Raw genomic sequence first — 15785 nt, forward strand, 5'->3', positions numbered from 1 at the left:
CAACGGATCCTCTCGGCCGTTATTCTTGGCTCTCTAGACCGGGATCGCCATCTCACCGTCAGATAGTTCCTCAATTGTAACCATGTAGGCTGAGTGGACCTCGAACTAGCCCTCAGATGCGGGTAAAATTCCCTGACCTGGTCGGGAATCGAACCCTGGGCCTCCGGGTAAAATGCAGGCACGCTACTCCTACACTGCGGGGCCGGCTTAAACACATACCAGCCCTTCTGGAATCTAAAATTTATCGCAGTTCCGGGAATCGAACACGGATTTACGGGCACAGCGGCGAATAGTGCTAACCGTTACACAGCGGAGGTTGTGATTACCCCTTTAATACACTAGCTACATTTAAAATAGTCATATCCTTACAGACCATGGCGGAAGCTAAACCTCCGTACTAAGTGAGATAGAGTGCTTAGCTCTACGCCTGGCCGTCTTTGTCATCGTTCTTGGTGTAGGCTGAGCAAACTTCAGGACCATGAGCACCTCTGAAAGTGGAAATGTCCTTTCGTAATATTTTCGATTTCCTGACGGGGAATCGAACCCATACCCTTCCGAGTGTACCGAGCACGCCTTTACCACCTCGGCCAGACAGACCCTACATAACATTTAGTTTTGTTATTATTATTATTATTATTATTATTATTATTATTATTATTATTATTATTATTATTATTAGCAATCACGGTAAAATAACAAATCTATATTTGTTTTTCTGTAATAAAAAATCTATAATAATAATAATAATAATAACTTTCTACCGATTTTTCGACACTGATGGGAACGTGGGTGCGAACATTTGGCTTTACCCTTGTTTTATGCCCGAATGCGCTTCCTAACACCAACCCTATGTGGAGGGATGTAATTCCTATTGCATGTTTCTGTGGTGTGTTGTCTAAATGTGAAGAGGAAAATATTGTCACAAACACAAGCAATGAATCCCCAAAAAAGAAGAATTAATGAAACCCGATTAATTTCCCCGACCCAGCCTTGAATCAAATCCGGGACGCTCTGAACCGAAGGCCTCGGTGCTGACTATTCAAGAAAGGCCTCCGACAATAATAATAATAATAATAATAATAATAATAATAATAATAATAATAATAATAATAATAATAATAATAATAATAATGGAAGTGAATGGCTCCGAGTTACTGGAAAGGCTGGTCTGAGGGAAGCTGCGAAGTTTGAGAGGAAAATCCACCGAAATATAATGGACCCAAAGATCGTGGCTGCACAAGAGGAACTATATCAGAAAACCGCACGATTGGTGCATTCCATCAAGAAGCAACGTCTCAAGTTCTACGGCCACCTACTCTATCTCCTATAGAATGGATGACAAGCGGTTAACTGAGAAAATGTTTACCATATTCAATAGTAGACCTAACCTGCGTGATGAGTGGTTCAGGAAAGTGAGAAAGGATCTCAAAGAAAGAAAACTTGGAAGAAATCGTGAATACATTGTTAACAGAACCAAGTACCGAAACAGATCAATAACTTCAAGGGCTTTCGTGAAGAAGAACAGCAGAACAGCGGGTGGACAGCAGGGAGGAGACAGCCTGCCAGAGAGAGAATCCAACGATACTGGGCTGCAAGGAATACGTAAACGTCCATAAATAACGTTGGCGCAGCTACGGTGTGCATTCATTTTTATTCGACACCATTTAGGCTCCCTGCTTGTCTATTTCGACGTTTCCTTTTACTCTACCAAAAGATAGATTAAACGGAATCCCTGTTGTGCAATCTATAGCTGGTTTTTAATGACTTTTTCCGAGCGAACACCGTCACCAGAGATCTTTTACATACCGAAATCGTACGACATGGCCTTTCTTCTGTGTCGTAAGAAAGCGACTAAAAGGGGCCTAAGGCGCTCCTAACTTGGGAGCGTGGGGTGGCGACGGCGGGTCCCTTAGCTGAGTCCTGGCATTGCTTCCAGTTAATTCTGCCGGGCTCCTCACTTTCATCTATACTTTCCGACCACCCTTGGTCAACTCTTGTTCTTTTCCGACCCCGATGGTATTAGGTGGAGAGGCCTAGGGAGTCTTTCATTTTCACGCCCTTCGTGGCCCTTGTCTTTCTTTCGCCGATACATTCATTTTTCGAAGTATCGGACTTCTTCCATCTTTTCTCTCTGATTAGTGTTATGTAGAGGATGATTGCCTAATCGTACTTCCTCCTAAAACAATAATCACCACTACCACCTTTCTCATGTCATTCGAAAATCTAAATTACCTCCACCGGATTTCAACCCGCGGATTTAGGATCCTGATCCACAGTGGTACCTGAAATTATATCATAAACCTTTGTGATAAAATCGTATTTTTGAGAAGGAAATGGTGTAGAGTACCTGAGGTTACCGAAAGATTTAGTTTTATTCCATTTACTTTTATGGTCACCACACATTCTTTAGAGATTTATTTGAAGAACTCTAGGGGTACAATGTCTGCCCGTTTTTAAGTGACAGCCACCTAACACAATATTGTACTTGATAAAATCTTTCTCACTTTACGATTCGTTTTAAAGTTCTCCGGCCCAGTATCCAGACAAATTCCTTCATACCTTAGCACCGTATCGACACGATAAATCTAACGTAAGGTTTCTACAAGGTTACCGCTATCTAGAAGAGTGAAAATGGGGGGCTGCGAGACGTGATTCAGATTAGAGGAATCCAACGCACAGACATTTCACGCGAGCAGTGATACGTATCAGTGGGGCCAAACTTATCTTAAAACCTATGCTAGTAGTCGTAATAATAATAATAATAATAATAATAATAATAATAATAATAATAATAATAATAATAATAATAATAATAATAATAATAATAATAATGTATATTCCGTCTTGTGACTGGATTGTCTCTTGTACGGCCCGTCTTCAAGTGAATCCGTCTCGAGCTGTCTCCTCAGCCTCCTCTTGCTTAACTGCTGAATTCCTGTTGTTTCTCGTGGAACATTGGGCATCAGCAAAGCATCTCCATCTGGTCCCGTTGACAGCCAGCCTCTTTACCTCACTCCAGGTCTTACCTTCTTCTATCACTTCCGTGTGAACAGATCTTCGCCATGTTTGCTTGCGCCTCCTTTTAATTCAATTTTTATTAATTTTTTCAAGCCAAAAGTCGTCATCTTTGGATCAGTCCGGTTTCTCTTTGTTGATGTTTCCGTAATGGTTTAATTTAAGGTTGTGCGAGTTATTGGACACAGCACCCGAGCCTAGTGGTGGGGCTGCCAACTGAAGCCACCAAGCACGCTGTTTTCTGTTGGGGTTGTCTCCCTTAGCCTTTGAAGATCCCTCATCACCACACGGCAGTAGTTTTGCTCGTCGTTGAACCCCAAGAGGGAGGATTGCCTCCTCCGCCAACTTCAGCGGACCAAAAGTCTAGTTTTCCGCGCAGTTGCCGTTAAGCATTACACCAGAGCCCCGTTAGCCGTTACTTTTCAGGATTCCTGTAAGACCTTCACAGGTACCGTGGCGGTTCTGGGGCACACAAGGACCCCACTGTACTTCGCCCTTATAGGCTTCATACCGTTGCCCGTCCCCCACGTCGCGGACGAGGGGTTGGACTTAAGAGGGCGCAGCCTCTTCTTAGTTTTTCATAAACATATCCATGAATAACGTCTTCATAAATGTACATGTGTACCTTCCACGGTGGCATCTTCTTGGCTTTGTCCTTCTTACCTTTTCATACATCGATTTCTAGGCTACCATATCACAATCCATGTCCCAGCCACGACGATACTCACCTCTAAATCTGGTGGTTCAACTGTCCTTCCTCACTAACTCTGCCTAGCACATACGTAATGTATGATGATGATGATGATGATGATGATGATGATAAAGATAAAATTGAAACGACACATGGGACAATCGTACAGGTGCCTTTATAAATACCTTAGAGAAACAATTCTTCTTTCTGGATTAGACTGTTTCTTCCAGTTTCGGCCTCAAACCTTCAGAGGGCATTTAGACTAACATGGGATTACTACAATAAACAAAATGCTAAATTGAAACATTAAAAAAACGGTTGTCCTACCGGAAGCTCTGTATGTACCAGGAACCTAAGAAACAAGGACGTAAAATTCTTAGGAAATATTTTGGGACCCAGACAAAAAAATTGAATTTGGATCAAAACGTTACTGTATGGAGGAGACGTTTGAAATCTTTTGGGCACATTTTTTAGGATGCATGAAAATAGACTCGTCAGAAGATTATTCAGTGTAATAAATTGGCTGTAGGAAACAAAAGGGGTCCCCAATGAATTGAACATCGAGGAAGACATAATGCTCAGTAAATAAACACACATTTGTGGTGAAAACTAGCAGGAGGACAGGTACAAAGTGGTCAAAGAACGGAAGAGACAACACAGTGATTTCATGAAGAGATTTTGGAAGAATACGAAGGCGAAAGTCATCAAGAAGACGCATGCCTATGGATTCTATTAAACATCTTAAAAGAAAGGAACCAAAGAGACTAAAAAAATAGCAGAATTCTATTAAAAGAGGAGTAAAGCCAAAGAAGACACAATGAAATGGACTGGCAAAATCAAAACCTACCTGAAACATGATATAGGCTGTACCTTAATTAGTATACACTGAAATATTTCAGGTGCCGGGCTGAGTGTCTGGCCTTCTAATACCAACTTGGCAGGTTCGATCCTGGCTCAGTCCGGTGGTAGTTGAAGGTGCTCCAGCCTCGTGTCGATAGATTTACTGGCACGTAAAAGAACTCCTGCGGGATTAAATTCCGGCACCTCGGCGTCTCCGAAGACCGTAAAAGTAGTTAGTGGGACGTACAGCAAATAACATTATTATTATTAATCTATATCATCTGATGGCCAGGCAGGCATCAATTTTTGGTAATGAGACAAAGCCGGTGGCTCCAAGTAGTCTACGCAGTGGCCTCCACGGTATGCACTAGCCACGCGTCTTGGTGAGTGTGCTGTTTACATGTAACTAATCTCATGATTAGACCCGTATTGAACTATGCTATGATATACATACAAATTGTTGGTTGTTTTGATCCACCTTTTCAATACAAATTAGTTTGTGTTGCTAGGTCGTAATGTTACGACACTAATTTACCGGGACATGTTTCGCTTTATTCATAAGCATCATCAGCCTATACAATTGTCTCAAGGTTTGTCATATTTGGATTGTTGTTACAAATTTCATTACATTGAATGTAAATCTAATTTCAGTGATAACAATATTTAAAACATAATAATAATATACACATTAACAATTATGACAATATGATTTGCAATGTTAAAATGGAGTAACTCTTAATTCTAAAACACATTGACGTCCAAAACACAGTTGTATAGGCTGATGATGCTTATGAATAAAGCGAAACATGTCCCGGTAAATTAGTGTTGTAACATTACGACCTAGCAACACAAACTAATTTGTATTGAAAAGGTGGATCAAAACAACCAACAATTTGTATGTATATCAGAGTGTGCTGTTTACCAACTGATGAGCCCAACTTAGCACACTGGGGAGAAACACTGACAACCAGGAATGAGTTAGTTGGAAAATTTATAATGTCCATTTATAATGGTACTATCTGAAACAGACCATCAGATGTCCAAAGACAGATAATCTTCAGATCCGAAATTCACAAATGGCAGGCTGACCAGGAGGTTTTCCAAAGAAAAAGACTGGAACAACATGGCCTGAGAACAAAAAGGAAGCCCACACTAAAAGAATGAAAGAAATATGGGCACAAAGGAAGGCAATGCGCGCCTCTAAGTACTTTGCGTAGACCAAATAGGGTTATACACCAATAATAATAATAATAATAATAATAATAATAATAATAATAATAATAATAATAATAATATGTAATAGACAGTCTTCCTATAATTGCCCGCCTCCTTGGCTGTATGATCGCCGTTGAGGCCTTCGGTTCAGAGGGTCCCGTGTTCGATTATCGGCCGGGTTGGTGATTTTAATGGTGTATGAATAATACTTCTGGCTCGGGGACCGGGTTTTTCATTTGTTCCACACTCTGCTCTTCATGTTCAGACAACACTACCATCCACTGCAGAAAAACGCAATAAAAAACAAGGACTAACCCTCATATGCTACACAGTTAGCACCTGCGATAAAAGCGGTAGGAGGAGAAGAAACAGAACAATATCTCATTCACCTACTTGAAAATATCTCAAATAGCAGAAGGCTTGGGAAACTGCAAGTAATAAGAGTGCTTAACTATTTAATGATCGAAAATTTCCACGCGGTTAGAGAAATGAGATTTTCCAATTAAAAGAATGGAATGTAAACAAAGTTCTTGTCCGGCCCCGCGGTGTAGGGGGCAACGCGTCCGCCTGGCACCCGGCGGCCTCGGGTTCGATTCCCGGCCGGGTCAGTGGTTTTTAATTTTAAGGATTAATATCACTGGCCTGGGGACTGGGTATTTGTGACGTCCTTAATTTTACTTGCCTCACACACAACATTCCACACTACCGCCATTCCCATTACACGCAGGTTCATTAAATATGGTGCCAGTAGGGGCAAAAAATCCACATGAGTCGACGCCCCGAACAAATAGCATCTTAATAGAAACGAAGTTCTTTAATTATCATTGTTCATGCTTTGTATTAATTGACTCTCTCCTCATAATACTTACCTGAGCAACGAAGATTTCACTAAAGATGTGGAATGTGGGAGGGGTTTCAAGAAATGAATGAAGAATTTGTTACAGTAGGAGGTCTGTTGATCATCTTTCATTTCATTGGAATACGTCGTGTTGTTAGGTGAGACAAAACTTGGCAGACTAACTCGGATTTCACACTAGTACTGGACTGAAGCATGCACCAAAAGCGGGATAGGCTGTATCGGAGAGGCAGACACACGTCTCTCGGAATGGTATGTTATCGGATTCATCTACAACATCCTCAGGAAGTGTTCGTTCGGAAACTTCCATTTTTTGCCGGGCGAATTGGCCGTGCGGTCAGGAGCGCGCAGCATTGAGCTTGCTTCCTTCCAACTCCTAGGCCTTTCCTATCCCATCGTCGCTATAAGACCTATCTGTGTCGGAACGACGTAAGGCCACTAGCAAAAAAAGAAGGAACTTTCATTGAAACTCGAAATTCGACAATCTCTGAAATTGTAATTCAGGAGATATTATATCATGTTCACTGGCTTGGAATACATCATCCACATCCATTGGATCCGGGACAGAGTGCTAGAAGTTCCCGCGTAGTAGTGAACTCGCTGCTGCCCCACCTGGAGTTCCTCCGCTCTTTGTACCTTCTGCAACTCTCAGCGTTGGTAACTTCCACCAGTTCTTTTCGACTGGACGCACTCTATCATTTGCTATTCGTTGCTGACAACCCAATCTCGTTTGCGCTGCATATGTCTTGACAATTTCAGTTTTCTCTCTCCATCCAATTTCACTCACATTTTTTAAGAATTTAACTCGGTGAGTGTTGATTGTCACTCGATTGAATTTGTAGCCTGGTTCGTTTCGATTCGTTCGGCACCAATACCATCATTCTATCCCCACGCACTCTTCAGTTAAACTACCTCGGTTGCTGCACGACACACCGATTTGTGCATCAAATTCCCTCCTCCCGCGTATCGCTAGATGTTCTCTCCACCCCAAATTAAGACCACGTTGGATACATTGATTACTCATCTGCTCATCGTTCATTTCATTGGAATACGTTGTGTTGTTAGGCGAGACAGAACTTGCCTGTAAATGTGTCGGTCGACTTTCTCGGATTTCACACTAGTATTGGAATGAAGATGGAGACGTAGTTACGCCAGACATTCCCATGAGAATCCCAATAAAGGAGGATTTTTGAAAAGAACGTGATATTTCAGATTTTGTTATCCCACTGCCATATCTTCCACACTCAAAACGAGAGTTCAGTAAAATAAGAACATTAGAAACCTGGAATAAGTTTTCATTCTTGTGCAAGTGCCATATTCAGTCTGACAGACGTTGGCGATCACCCTGGAGAAAGAATATCTTTCTTTAGCTACCTTGAAGAGTTGTTCGGTGTTGTTGATGCAAGTCCAGTCTTTGATGTTTTCGAGCCATGACATCGGTGGTCTACCAGATCCTTGTGTGCCTTCTATCAATCCTTGTAATATGAGGAGCAGAAGTCCGTACTTTCTACCTCGTAAAACATGGCCTAAACAAGCTACTTTCCTGAGTTTAATGATGTTTGCCGGCTCTAGCTCTCCTTAACCCTTCATTATTGGTTACAAAATCTGTCCAGGCCATTCTGAGCATTATCCTATGTAACCACATTTCAAAGGCCTCTGATCTGTTCATGGAGGAAGCTTTGAGAGTCCAGGTCTCTATTCCATCAAGCAGCGTGGACTAGACGTAACATGTCAACAGCTTTTGTCTGAGTTTGAGGTATAGATTATCATTACAAAAGAATGATCTCATCTTTTCGAAATATTTTCTGGAAATCTCAATACCGAGTCTGATCTATTTTCAGGGTCCAGATTGGAAGTAATTTCAAACTCAGATAGGGGTCCATGGTCACCAATGCTTGCAGCTAAGGGGTGTTAACCCTGTTAATTATCTAGATAGGGACACCGTGGATGTATTCTACAGTCCGCATCAGTAGTGGAATACTAAATAAAGGCAAATACGTTTTATTGTAATTTAACATTTTTAAAATTATATTTTTGGAACAAACGAATAACTCATTTGTCCGCCTCTGTGGTGTAGTGGTTAGTGTGATTAGCTGCCACCCCCAGAGGCCCGTGTTCGATTCCCGGATCTGCTACGAAATTTGAAAAGTAGTACGAGGGCTGGAACGGGGTCCACTCAGCCTCGGGAGGTCAACTGAGTAGAGGTGGGTTCGATTCCCACCTCAGCCATCCTGGAAGTGGTTTTCCGTGGTTTCCCATTTCTAACTTAAGGCCACGGCCGCTTCCTTCCCTCTTCTTTGTCCATCCCTTCCAATCTTCCCATCCCTTCCGCAAGGCCGCCTAGGCGAAGTACTGGTCATCCTCCCCAGTTGTATTTCGACCCAGATTCTCAAGCTCCAGGACACTGCCCTTGAGGCGGTAGAGGTGGGATCCCTCGCTGAGTCCGAGGGGAAAACCTACCCTGGAGGGTAAACAGATAAATAAGAAGAATAACTCATATATATTGCAGTAAAAACTTATAAATATATTAAAATGCCACGCACTCAAAACCAAAATTAGTCACACGCTGTCATTTCTCGACAATGTTGTGTTACTTGTATTCACTTAACATAGAAGTGCAATGAGAAACTTTATCAATATTAGGAGACATATTTGGTGGGAAGGATTTGATCATGTAGGTAGAAAATAAGTTATTGATTAGGATATAAACAGGTTTTTGAATAATAAATAAATGTTCTTTAAGTTCATAAAAGATAAATTGATAAATTGACCTGTGGATATAGTTGGGTACCATTTGGAAAATGTTATTTGTGTAGATATTATTCCAGATATTAGCCTGTTAGGTATGTTGAAGACCAATAGAATTCGAAGTTCACAGTGATTTGCAACGACCATTTCAAATAGACTGTTAACATACTTTACTGAATGCCTTAGCATCAGTTTTTATTTCCTAACCAGGGAGGTTTGTGTAGAGTCGGTTCGGTCCGCTTGCGATGAAGGGAGAGTTCAAGAGATGGTGTCTGATATGGTAGTCCGTGTCTCCACTACGTATTGATAGTACAGAGCTTTAAACACGGGTTGAGATTCGATCGGCGTGTTCTCTCTCGGTCGGAGATTTCAACGGGCGGGTAGAACCAGAACCATAAATTTGCCGGTGTAAGTCAATCTATCTCCGAGGTGTGGGGTGCCACACCGACAGAAGAATGTAACACACATTACATATATTATGTCGTGGGTGACAGTAGACGATACAGAATGTTTCTCTGGTTTTAATTTACCCGACGTCCAACTGAATAGAGAATAGTGACGAATATATGTGCAGAAATGAGGTGACCGAGGACTTACACCTCGTTATCGGAGTTTACTATAAGTCTTCAACCTGTTATCTGATAAATTGTCATGCAGAGAAGGTTGTTCAATAAATTCTAAGAGGAACCTAATATGTTTATTCCTTTTGCTAAAGTGGGAAGGGGAACATGATGCATACCAAATTTAACATGGGTTGATATGTTTTGCTGCGTGTTAAATATAATCTCCTTCTGTGCATGCAGATGCATAGAATCCCTTACCTGTCTTTAAAAGAGACTAAATTAGGTGACTGCTGGGGATCTCAACTCCACAGTGGACAGTAGCGGCCATAGGGAATTAGAAGTGAGGAGGCAGACAACAGAAGGTACCCGGGTTTGTCGGAATATAGTGGACGGGGGCAGGGATTTATACATCAAAACTCAAAAAGCTACAAAATCGTAAGTTTTTTAATGCTCACTGAGCAAATTTCAACAGAGAGGTAACGATTCACACTTTACCAACTTAACTGAACGATTATTTTTCATCTAACTGCACATTAAAGGCAGCCCTGATACGGGAAGTTCTAGAGGGGAATTACGCAAAGACGCGAACAGATAGAGAAAATTTCTACTTCCGACCAGCATCCAACCTACAAGTAAGGTTTGCTATAAATCGGATAAAATAAACGGCGAAAGGAAATTACTAATATAATAATGTTATTTGCTTTACGTATCACTAACTACTTTTACGGTTTTCGGAGACGCCGAAGTGCCGGAATTTAGTCCCGCAGGAGTTCTTTTACGTGCCAGTATATCTACCGACACGAGTCTGACATATTGGAGCACTTTCAAATACCACAGGACTGAGCCAGGATCGAACCCGCCAAGTTGGGGTCAGAAGTCCAGCGCCTCAGCCGTCTGAGCCACTCAACCCGGCTAAAGGAAATGACGGCATAGAAATAGAGATTATAAAAATTATTCTGGATGTGATAATAACTGCACTAATGAACATATTTAACTCTTCACTTGTAGACAGCAAATTTCCAGAAACATGGAAAGCGGGCATTTTTACGCCCTCTAATAAAAAGTAGCTGCTCCTTCGAACCATCCGACTACAAAACTACCTGCATACCTTCTGCTTTATCCAAAACGCTAGACTCCATCGCTCATAGACAAATAACAGACTACATGACGACTTACAACTTACTCGACCCACTACAATCTGGTTTTCGTCAAGCACACAGTACTACAATGGCATTAAGGAAGATCACAGGAGACGTTCGAGAAGCAATGGACAACAAGGAAGTGACCGTTTTAATACTTCTAGACTTGTGCAAATCTTTTGACTGTGTTGGCATTGACATTTTGCTCTCGAAGTTGTATTCCTTCCATTTCTCGGACAATGCCCTCATTTGGTTGCATTCCTACCTGCATGGCCGTCGGCAGTGTGTTACAGATAGGATAAACAAATAAACTTGGCGGTCCGTTCAGTGTGGTGTGTCCCAAGGGTCGGTGATAGGACCCTTTATTTTTTCTATTTACGTTAATGATGTGTCCCAAACCCTAACACAGTCCAAATGCCATTGTTACGCTGATGTACAAATGTACTTCCACATATCTCCAGATCTAATATTTTCAGCCATAGCCAAATCAATCGGGATCTAAGATCGTTTTCTTCTTGGTATTTGAAATGTGGTTTTACGTTAAGACCAGCAAAAATGCAAGCCATCATCCTTGGATACCCGAAATTACTCGAGAAGGTCAATCGACCAGAGATTCCATCTATAAGGTTGTGTAATACTAACATACTATTCATATCGCGAGTAAAAGTCCTAGGCGTTACTTTCGATGATGAGATGTCATAGAAAACGCATATTAAGAACATCACCCAGAAAACATTTTCTACATTGCGCATGCTACGCGGGTATAAATACTTATTTCCTGAAAAAATAAAAAAAATGCTGGTAGAAGCTCAGGTTTTCCTTCATTTCGACTATTGTGACGCGATTTTTAGAAACGCCGGGTGCAAGTTATTGAGCATGTTACAACTTGGTCAAAATTCATGTGTGAGATACGCCTGTAGCCTACGGACGATGACCATGTAACTCCTTCATACAACCATTTACCTTGGCCCCGACTAGAAATCCGTCACTGTGCCATCTGCATAAAATCCTTCATTCTTCACAGCCATTTTGCCTTACTTCATATTTCAAATACCTCTCATCATATCATAGTCTTACACCGGATATACTAATAATTTCATCCTTACTTTACCTACCCATAGAACTGTGATCTACGTTAATTCATTTACAGTTGTTGCCTGTCGTAAGCGGAACCTCCTTCCCGAAAGTATCAGAGGATTAAGCGATATTCGCACTTTCAAGGAAGCACTTTGGAGACATTTCATGCACCAGTAAGGATCATCTGTAAACTTGATGCTACTAATCACAGCCATTCTACCGTCATGGGTTTCCTGGTAGAAGATTAGTTTAAAATTATTAACCGTTTTATTTTTCATATGTTATTAAGTTATATGTACTAACCTCTCTTTTACATGTAGGATATTACTTTTAAGAATATTTCGTTTTATTATATCTAATTTATTTCATCTTAATTTGATCTCATCAATCATTGTTCTTGTATTATTATTAATTTAATTTGTATTTAATCCAATTTGTTTATAATATATTATATAGTATATGTACAACCTGTGATAATGAAGTTCGGTGAATAGTCCTGTACTATCAACATAGATGAACAATGCACGACAGTGACCTTACTGTCCTTCGAAATATTCCCATCCCATAACTATGCACTGCTGAGATCGGCGATACATGATCCTGGAAACTTTGTAAGAAGGCTTCATTTGGGATGGTGTTCAAAAGCCTCGTCACGTTTCGTTGGATGTCAGGAATATCGTATAATATATTTCCTTTCAAAGCGAGTTTGAAGCAAGAATTTTCGGCTCTGACCTTTTTCCGACGAAGGGATCCCGGAGGACGCCATTCCATGCTTTACCGTTTCGTCTCAGGGTCGTACCTAAGACACAAGGTTTCATCCTCAGTGACAATACAGTTCAAGAAATTTGGTGTCGCATCCGCCGTTTTGACAAAATCCTGTGAAGCCTCTAAAAGTGCCTGCTTCTGATCGTCAGTCAAGGGATTTGGCACAAGACGAGAACACGTTTTCCTCTTCCCTAACTTCTGGGTAACGATTTGTTGCACGGATTCACGGTTAATATGCAGTTCATCCGCTATCATGCGCACAGTTAATCGCCGATGGCTCGTGACTAATGTCCTCACCTTCTCAATGTTTTCGTCACTGACGGCGGTCGCCGGTCTTCGGCTACGGGAGTTGTCAGAAACACTTTCCCGGCCTCCTCGAAAACGGGCGAACCACTCGTACACACACATCAAGGACAGTTCTTGATCTTCATAAACACGTATCAGCATCGCATGCGTTTCTTTCGGTGTCTTGCCAAGCTTAAAACAAAATTGTACATTGATCTTTTGGTCGTTCGTATTCCTGTTCGCAGTTAAGAACCAACGCACTAAACCCGCACTGTGTCAAACAGGTCCTACACGATGCTCAACTGAACAACGTTGGTAGCAGGTGGTCAAAACCTGCTGCTACGCAGGTGCAGCGTTATGTGTCGCCAGTGTTGCCGGATCGACCGTTCTGACTTCATTCACCGAACTTTATTGTCACAGGTTGTATATTTCAGTGCCTAGTTAGAAGAAAGAGAAGTTTTGAAGGCCTTAATCTTGTCAGAAAAATAAAACATTACTAAACTAAACTCGTGAGGACATGTTCCCCTGACGTGTAAAACTGAGCTTTGTCCCTGCATTGCAGGAGGCCATAGCCCTTAGGGGATTTGCAAGGCTATTTATTTATTCATTTATTTATTGATTGATTGATTGATTGATTGATTGATTTATTTATTTATTTATTTATTTATTTATTTATTTATTTATTTATTTATTTATTTATTTATTTATTTATTTATTTATTTATTTATTTATTTATTTATTTATTTATTTAGCTCAGAAAAGTTCGACTTGTGTTTAATTGCAACAAATAGCCTAAGCAGATGACGGAAAAAATATGTCACTCCTGAACATTCGAACCCTGAATGTTACAAGATCCATTCCACTGGTAATACGTATACATTTTTGGTCTTTTTGAAATAACTTATTGGGATTGGTCATTGTTGTGAAGCGCAAGTGTGCCCGTGGTTTGCTCCAATGTACACCCTGATTCGTACATTTGTCCTGTAGGAAGTTGAGGAACAGATAACAGAGTTCCTTCTAGATATTTGAGCTCAGGCACTGATGAGTTAATGAATGACTGAACACGGTTCATGCCAAGGGATTGAGAGATTCACGGAGCAGCAGGTGGCGGGTAGACAATGGTGGGAAGACAAGAGACTAATATCCAGAGAATGAAGTTTGGATTACGATGGATGGTAACAGCATGAGCTACACAAGAACCTTTCAGTACGTAAAGCCTACCACTGAAGGGAGCACTTCATATTTCTCGGCTTACAAGAAAATAAAGCAACATCTCCTTTCATACGATACATCAAAGTACAAGTAACAGTGTCTCGAAATATTTTTGATGATTAATCAAGAATTGATACGAATTTCAGTTAAAATCTATATCAAGGAGAACTCTCACCTTCCAGCTTACCGCAAATGAAAATTAGAAGTCATTCGTGGTATTTCCATTTTAGCTCATTTCTGATAATAATGATAATAATGTTATTACCTTTACGACCCACTAACTACTTTTATGGTTTTCGGAGACACCGAGGTGCTGGAATTTAGTCCCGCAGGAATTCTTTTAGGTTCCTGTAAATCTACCGACACGTACCTAACGTATTTGAGCACCTTCAAATACCACCGGACTGAGACAGTATCCAACCCGCCAAGTTCGGTTCAGAAGGCCAGCGCCTCAACCGTCTGAGCCACTCAGACCGGCAACAATATTTCTCTTTTCAATGTTTTCATTAGGGTTTATCCATAATTTTTACTTTCACTGAAAACAATGCACTCTCGTCTGTCAAGAGAACGTTATTCCAACAGTTGGAGTCCTAATCCTTGTGCAATTTCGCAAATTATAGCCGTCTCTTCTCACTAACAGCGCTAATGTGAGGTTTGTTTGTTGCTGTTCTGTTCCGGAAACATGGCCTATTTTTTAATGTTCTTCTTACTTTAATGGGATGAACAGTATCACCGCTAGTTTGTGTGATATCTACTGCTAGTTCAGTAGCTGTGGTTTTAAGAGAAGAAGTTATTGTGCTAATGATCTGTCGTTTCTCTCTTTCAGAGAATTTTGGAGGTCTACCACCTCTAGCTTGAATTCGTACACCAAGCCGTGCTTTATAATTTCTAATAACTGTCTTCTGAACACTTGCATGGCATCTTTTCACTATCTCACCAAATTTTCGCAATCAAAACCCTATTGCATGTAGTTCAATTATAAATTCCCTTTGTGCAGTTCGTGTTTCAGTTCTTTTGGACCCAGCGAGTTGGCTGTGCGGTTATGGTCGCGCACTTGCGAACTTGCATTCGAACCCCACTGTCAGAAGACATGAACATGGTTTTCCGTAGTCCCCTATTTTACACCAGGCAAATGCTGGGACTGAACGGCCGCTACCATCCCACTCCTATCCCTTTCTTCTCGTATCGTCGTCATAAGACATGTGTGCGTCGTGCGACGTAAAGCCAATTGTCAAGAAAATGTTCTTTTGAAACTCATTAAACTTGCAAATCATTACGCGGTTTTAGAGTAAACCTTGATAAATAACATAGATGGTACCTGTGACTGACTCTAAAGTGCGTGCCCATTGTTGTATCTTGCTCGATATGACTTGTAGGAT

Source organism: Anabrus simplex, chromosome 11 (assembly GCF_040414725.1).
Source record: "Anabrus simplex isolate iqAnaSimp1 chromosome 11, ASM4041472v1, whole genome shotgun sequence".
Lineage (NCBI taxonomy): Eukaryota > Metazoa > Arthropoda > Insecta > Orthoptera > Tettigoniidae > Anabrus > Anabrus simplex.